General features: G+C 41.0%; 1 pseudogene; it reads left to right on the top strand.

The window, feature by feature from the left end:
* The first annotated feature begins 401 nt into the window (after positions 1-401).
* LOC138164537 (ADP-ribosylation factor-binding protein GGA2 pseudogene) lies at positions 402-2,313 on the top strand (annotated as a pseudogene).
* The last annotated feature ends 5,942 nt before the right edge of the window (positions 2,314-8,255 follow it).

Here is an 8,255-nt window from a genome sequence, read left to right as displayed (position 1 = left end):
ATTTAGTTTAAGCAGCTTTTAGAAATAGGTATTTACTAAGGTAGTGCAATATGAACAGCTGGTATAATTCATCCCCCCAGAAGTCCATAGCACACTTGTCTACCAATAGATAGGGAAAGTTTATAAGTGAAAGTGGAACGAAGCTTAGAGAGTAGCTATGGTTAAGCAGTAACTCTTGATAGAAATGGTTGGTTGACAGAAATCTTCTTGTTAGAAATCCTTTACTCACTTCCATGACATTCTCAATAGGTTTCCCTAACAAAGTCACTTTTTGATGGACACCTTGTGGAGTCATGAGTCCAGTATTTCCTTGGCTCCAAATGATGTAGACACTGCCATGAGCTCATGCAGAGATTCCATTTAAGGCACTGATGGGGGACGAAGCCAGGGAGTGCAGCTAGATGGCAGCACTGGGGCCCAAGAGGGTGGCAGCACTGGAGCTGTGGCTCAATAAAGCCACAGATCTAAGCACGCCTGAGGAGAACTGGTCGTGTATCCAGTGTTTCTGTGACCGGGTGAATACTGACCTCGATGGCCCATCCCATGCACCTTGGCTGCTGTCCCACAAGATCCAGTCCCCACAGGAGCAGGAAGCTCTCCATGCCTTAACAGTGCTGGAAGTATGCATGAACTATTGTGGAGAGAAATGCCATGGTGAGGTGGCCAAGTTCCGCTTTCTGAATGAGCTAATCAAAGTACTTTCTCCAAAGTATCTTGGATCCTGGACCACAGAGAAAGTCAAATAAAGAATTATTGAAATAATGTTCAGTTGGACAGTTTGATTTCTGAGGATATCAAAATACAAGATGCTTATCATATGCTGAAGAAACAAGGAATCATTAAGCAAGACCCCAAATTACCAGCGGATAAAATCTTACCCCCACCTTCTCCCAGGCCCAAGAGCTCCATCTTTGATACTGATGAAGAAAAATCAAAGCTCCTGACAAGGCTTCTGAAAAGTAACCACTCTGAAGATTTACAGGCAGCCAACAGACTAATCAAGACCCTCATCAAGGAGGAACAAGAGAAATCTGAGAAGGTGTCCAAGAGGATCAGCACCATCCAGGAAGTCCACAGCAATGTAAAACTGATGAAGGAGATGCTAAGCAACTGAAAGGGGCCAAAGGGTCCAGAGCAACTGGACCTGAGGAGCCTGCAGGGCCTGTATGAGAAGTGTGAAAAGCTAAGGCCCACTCTGTTCCGGCTTGCCAGTGACACTGTGGATGATGATGAGGCCCTAGTGGAGATTCTCCAGGCCAATGACATACTCACTCAGGGTGTTCTCCTGTATAAAGCAGGTGGTGGAAGGCCAAGTCAATGCTGGCAACATGGTACCCAGCACTGTCACCAGCAGCACATGGGGAGAGTTGCCTGCCTCCCAAGCCTTGCAGGATAAGGAAGGCAGCGTCAAAAGCTACTCCATGATGGACTTTTTTGAACTGGACTCTGGATGTGGGGTCTCTTCCGAGCAGTATGAGCTCACATAATCTTGTCTTCTACAGAAGGAGCTGGCTACTTTAGGTCTCAGTGATGCCCCAGTCACATGCAAGACGTCCTCAGACTTTCATGTTCTTCAGGTTGCCCCAGAGAATGGTTACCTGGAGAATGGAAATTTCTCCTCCAGTACAGTGGCCAAGAAGCCCTTACCTAGCAGGGCTGACCAGACAAATGGCTCCCAAGGCAGCTCTAAGGAGAAGAAATCGTTGTCAGGCTTGTCTACTGCCCAGAATTCTCTAATCCCTGACCTATCAAGCACATTGAATTTCCTTCATCAGAAAACGCTTCCCAAAGATTCATCAGTGGGTGCCAATTCCTTCCCAGAACAATCTTGGGAGACAAGACCAGGAGACATTCCTCCTCCATCAACACCCCTGCATAAATCTCTAGCTCAAGTTTTTGTTCCACTAGAATTAATTAAGCCCAGTGACCTGCCTCCCATCACCATGTATGATCAAAATGGTTTCAAAGTCTTGCTCCATTTTTTCCAGGCTGGGGTCCCAGGTTTCCCAGAGGTCCAATACTTTTGCTCTCTATGCTGAGTACAGCTCCACAACCTGTCTGGGAAATTGTGTTTCAGGTGGCTGTGCCAAAGGCAATGAGAGTTAAACTACAACCAGCCTCCAATTCTAAGCTCCCTGTATTTAGTCCACTGCAGCCACCTGCTGTGATCTCTCGAGTTCTGCTGCTTGCAAATCCACACAAAGAGCCTGTCAGGCTGAGGTACAAGTTGACGTTCACTCAAGGTGGGAAACCTTCAGTGAAGATGGAGAAGTGAGTGATTTTCCTGATCTTGCCCTGTGGAGTACAGCATAACCTGAAGATGGACTCTCCTGGACCTTGTCATCAAGCCTTAGCCCATTTCTGTTGCTCATTTTTGCCCAGTACTGGCTAGGGGTTTTGAAATGAAGTATAGGGGTGGGTACTGCTATTTGGATGGCATATGAGCCATGTGTGAAATGCATCTGAGACCAGTCTTTGATATTCCCTAGTGTGTCATCATCTCTGATGCCTCTATGGTGATGGACTTCCTGGAGTCACTAGGATTTTATAAGCCAAAGCTTACAGCAGAGGCCCACATTTCAGGGAATCATTCCAAAGTGGAATCCTTTATGAATGTTGCTTCCTTGTTCTCACTTTTGTGCCTTGTCATCCTTCAAATGTGTTGGGGCTCCCAGGCTGCTCCATTCTCAGAATCCTTGGAGACATTTGGTTGGTCCTGGGGACCTCTTTGCTTAGGAGACCCTCTGCCTGACTGACATTTTTAAAGAGGATCCTCATCTCCATTTTTATACAGACTGTTTACAATTGATCGAGGAAATGTTCCAAATGGAATGCTCATTACACATGCCTCTAGATTAGAGGGATACATATTAGTAAGCTTCTACCCATAGTATCTTCCACCATTATGCCTTATACCTTCCCTAGATGGACAGTCTTCAGGTAAAGGAGAAGAAAGTAGTCTCCATGTCTCATTTATGTTTTCAGAGCTTTTGCCTAGAACCTCCACCTCCCTTTTTATCCTCATTGAAAGCTTTTTTCTACTTGCTTATTTGAGCATACCATTCTAGGCATTGTACAACACAATTAAGATAGATTTGGTTCTTGTTTTTTAGGTGATTTATTGATGCAAAAAGACATAAAAAGTATATAACAAAAAGTTTTGATTGAATATGTAAAGCATTTACATTGAATGAATAAAACAGGAACAAGTGTGAAAAAAAGACATTTATGGGAATGTAGGGAGTTATGATCCTTCAGAGGACCCTAAAGGTGGAAGGTCCTCTTCCAGTCCAAAAGAAGAGAAATGGCCAAGGTTGAAGCTGAGGCTTCTCCTCTACTCCCCACCCCACCTGCACCTCACATGTGGATCATCCTCAGGAATGTACTGGAAAACCACATGTTCCACTTTCTGGAAAAGTCTGCACTATCAAGTTGATTGATAACTAATAGGCAATTCTTGGTGTGTGGTCGGTTTCATCAACCTATCTTTACAAGTCATTCTAGTCCAAAGGCCTCCAGTTCAAGGCATTCTAGTTCAAAGTCTTCCAGAGCTCTGAGCCCATAGATGGTAATGGGGTCAGACAACTGATCAGAACAAAATTACAGAGGTCCCTTCGCTGACACTGAGCACAGGATGCTGCTGCATTGCCCCATACACAGTTCTAGATTGCAGTCCCAGTTTGAAGAGGAACACTAGCTCTCTTGAGTGCACAGTCACAGAAGAGTGAGGAGAAGGGCAGAAAAGAGAGCTTGTGGTCACTCAGACCAGAGCACAGGCCAGGAGAGCATTGACCACACCTCTCCTTAGATCATCCCACCTAGGAAGAACTGAAAATTTATAGACCCCCCAGAACTAGTTCTGAAATCAACAGCACAAAATACCTGAAGCTTGGTACAATGGCCTCCCCACTCCAGGAACAGAACTCAACTTTAACATAAAGTTAAAAGTCAAAAATTGAGATGGAAAAATGAGCAAATGATAAAAAAAAAGTACCTAACCACAGAAAGGTACTATGATGACAGGGAAGACCAAAACACAAGCTCAGAAGAAGATAACAAAGTCAAAAAAGCTACATTCAAAACCTCAAAAAAATGTGAATTGGCTTTAAGCCCCCCAAAAAATTCCTGGAAAAGTTCAAAACAGATTTTTAAAATCAATTAAAAGAAGTAGAGGGAAAATGGGGGGAAATGAGAGTGAAGCAGGAAAATCATGAAAAAAGAAACAATAAAGGAGGCACAAAAAAGACTGAAGAAAATAACATTTATTAAAATGCAGAATAAGCCAAATGATAAAAAGAAACACAAAAATCCACTCAAGGGTAGAATTCCTTAAAATCTAGTTGGTCATATGGGAAAAGATGTATGAAAATTCACTGAAGAAAAGAATGCAAAAAAAATTCACCTTAAAAAGTAAAATTGACTAAATGGAAAAGGAGATACAAAAACACACTGCAGAAAATAATTCCTTAAAAATTGGAATTTGGAGAGTGAAAGCTAACGATTTCATGAGACATCAGGAAGATGCCTTGAGGTCCAGAATCATACTGTACCACTAAGGGAACTGGTTGTTCTGTGATGTTGTTTGTCCTTTATCCTGAAAGTGGATCAATGATATCACAAGGGTGATATCTTGACTTGTGCACGAATTGGATTTGAGTGAAGCAGAGCTGTGCAGTCATAAAACTTCAAAGTCATCAGAGTCCAGTGGCAAGGTCAAGACAACAGGCAATGTCCCAAGATGCAGTGGGAAACCTTGTTCTTTTGGGTCTGTGATGGATCTCTGTCATAAAGTAATCAGAACAAGAACAATTTACACAAAGATCATAGTAATGCAAAGGGGAAAAAACAGAAATACATCAAAATTCTGATCAATGCAGTGGCCAATCATGACCTCAGAGGACTTGGAGATTAAGCATACTGCCCATCTAAAGGAAAAAAGTGACTCTATAATAGGTGCAGAAAATAGCTTATATTTTCAGATGTGGTCAATGTGTTGATTTGTTTTACTTGACTATGCGTTGCTTTGAGAGTGAACTCTTTGGGAACTGAGAACAATGTTAAAAAGAGAGAAGGAGCATCAGTAAAATATTTTACAAAGTACTTTGCAAGTTTTTAATGGCTATACAAATGTGTATTATTATTATTGATAATACTAGTAGAGAGATTAAGAACCTTCTTGTTATACCCATCAGTCTAGAAGAATTCAGAAAAGTCTGGGGCTCAAACAAGGTTAAGAAATTCTTCCAGGTCAGAAGTGCTGTGTCCCACATAGAAGTAAGACCAGTCACTCTCTTAAATTATGTTTGTGTCAAAGGTTCAGGAATCCTGATGATTGGCATCTGCTCCATATGGGGCAGATATTGTACTTGGCACCAAAGACTTACTTATCATATAACCAAATGCAATAATGATGCAGAAATAAGAAAGAGGGTTTTTCATCACCATTCTATCCCTTGATATTATCATTTCTTGCATGGCATAATGGAAAAAACCTGAAGTTAGGTAACCTGAGTTTGAACTCCAGCTTCTGGCATTTACTAGTCATATGACCTGGTTAATTCACTTCAGGTGTCAGAGCCTCAGTTACCTTATCTGTAAGATAGAAATTACAATACTTGCTCTCCCAGGGTTTTAGGAAAGTGCTTTGTAAGTTTTAAATGACTACTCAGATATGTTATTATCATTAGTAATAATAATACCGTGGAGAGATTAAGAATCTTTTCTTGTATAGCTCAATCTAGGAGGAGAAGCCAGAAGAGCCCTGGGATCAAAGTCAGGTTAAGAAATTCTATTCACTATATGATCCTGGACCGGTCAATTGACCAAATCACCCAGCTAGAAAATTGTAATAGTAGAATTCCTTTTTAAGGGACAGGACATTATGGAAGGCCAGATGTTGTATCTCTTGTGAAATTTATGTAGCTAAGTAAATTACAAACAAGCAAATAAAGGAATGTAAGGCAATTGGTAGCCAAATTATAACAGCCTTAAATGTGACCGAGTTAACAGCCAAGACAATAATGCCAGTAGAAAGTATTTACTTTTATTGCCCCCAAAGTAAATGAGTTTATATTCATGTCTAGAGGGCAAGCTAAATCTCATTGGTGACAATAGCAGAAATATTTGATGCATTTCCATTTTTTGCCATGTGCATGGTAGTCTTAGAAAGAATCTGCAATAAAGGGTGAAAGGATTAATTTTCCATGTTTTTATAGAAAAGGTTCTACAAGCTGAATTGAAGAGAAGGGTGTCAAAGGAGTTTGTTTCTTATTAGGATTTAGATATTATTAAAGACTTTTGCTGGATATATACCCCAAGGAGATCACAAACAGAAACAGGATGTATATTGGGAAATCAAAAAGCAAAAGATATCAATAAAACATCAGTATAGAAAGGTTTTCAAGAATTCCGCTCTGGGTCAGACAGCATGAATAAATGAAGGAGTGAAAGAGCATTTAAGTAGTTACTATGTTCCAGATAATGGGTGAAACACTGGGGATAAACATATAAGGAGGATATTTTTGTATGCTCTGGGAATATAAAAATAGTGTGACTCATGTATGGCATGGATAAGATCTGATCTGAAATCTGGTCCACTCCTCTCCAAACTACAGTGATGTGTACCTTTGTGAGGAGCAGGAAGAAGGCCATCACTTAGCTTCTTTCCTCTCCTATCTCCAAAAGGGCTCGTGGGCTAGAATGATATCTACCCACCACACCTCAAAAATTGGTAGTCTGGGGAGCAAGGGGGAGGATCAGTGCCACTTCCCCTGACAATTCTCAAGATGAAAGTAATACTTAATTTACTATAGCCAGCTTAACTCCCTCCCTCCAAATACTAGTTACATAAAAGACCATCATGCATAACTAGGAATCCTCTTTATCAAAGTAAGCAACAAACAGAAATAGGAGACATTATACAGATTAAACTGACCAAAGGATACACAGAAATAAGGGAGCTCTTTAGTTGAGTAAGAGAAGATCTCAGCTCAATCAATGAATGATTTCATCAAGAGGAATCTACTCTTAGAAATCCCTCGGGTCACAAGCACTGAGAGTCAAGGGACCTGTTGGAAGCCAGCTCCACATATATCTGTGGCTCTAGGGAGTTGTACAGTCCATTATATAAAAGTGTGAGTTTGCTTCTCTTGACTACCCCTCTAAAAGTCCTACAACCATCTGAAAAAATTCCTTCTCTACTCACAGAGGTATACAGCCAATCAGGAGTGAGATCTCATCCCACAAAAACAGCATAGAGTTTCACATGGATGTCTCTCAGAGGAAAAAAAAAAAAACAACCACCTGTATATTTTTTTTTTTTTATACAAGAGAGAATAAAAAAAAAAGTAATGGAATTTTTTTAAAGGGAGGAGGGGGTGACATGGCCAGATAAACATTTTAGGAAAATCAATTTTAAAACTGAGTCAAAGATGGAATGAAGTGGGAAGAACTCTGAGGTAAAAAGACAATTAGAAAGCTATTGAAATATTCTAGATGGTTTTGTAAACAGAACGGAGACATATACAAGAGACCTTGTGAAGATAGAAATGACATCTTTTGACATTTCTTTGACATTATTGTATGTGGGGTGAGAGTGAATACTTAAAGGTGACATCAAGATTGTGAACCTGAATGATTAGAATAGGATTGGGAAACCTGCTGCCTTGAGGCCACATGTGGCCCTCAAGTGCCGCCCTTTGATTGAATCCAAACTTTACAGAACAAATCCTTTTATTAAGGGACTTGTTTGGATTCAGTCAAAGGGTCTCACTTGAGGATCTAGAGGGCCACATGTGGTCTTGAGATCACAGGTTCCCTAGCCCTGGACTAGAATGACTGTGAAAACTTCAACAGTAATAAAGTTCAGAAAAGAGAATGGTTGGAGGAAAGCATAACTATTCTAGCAAGTGATTCCTAACTCACCCAAACAGCATGAGTAGTCATGTTATTCTTTCTCCCCCTGTCTTGATGGAGTCCGGATAGTCTACAGGTCAGTGAAGGCAAAGCAAGGTAGAAGAGAAGCCCAATGAATCTTCCTGCCACCCACCTGAATGTGGTCCTTCTGGGCATGGTGTGCCTCAGTTTGGGAAGAAATGCTTTGTAAGTCTTGTTCTTGCTAAGCCTCTTGAGAAAATGAACTAATTGAGTCTACTTGTTCATTGCTAATTGGAAGCACACTAGTGGGAACTTGTGCACTATAGTATTAAGTTCATAGGTTTGCCTTCTAGAACCCAAGGCAGCAATCACCTCTTTGA

Source organism: Petaurus breviceps, unplaced genomic scaffold, assembly GCF_028583685.1.
Source record: "Petaurus breviceps papuanus isolate PSGF00001 unplaced genomic scaffold, PetGlider_PUasm1.0 190, whole genome shotgun sequence".
Lineage (NCBI taxonomy): Eukaryota > Metazoa > Chordata > Mammalia > Diprotodontia > Petauridae > Petaurus > Petaurus breviceps.
Note: the sequence above shows the minus strand (reverse complement) of the source record. Positions and strands in the feature narration are given on the sequence as shown.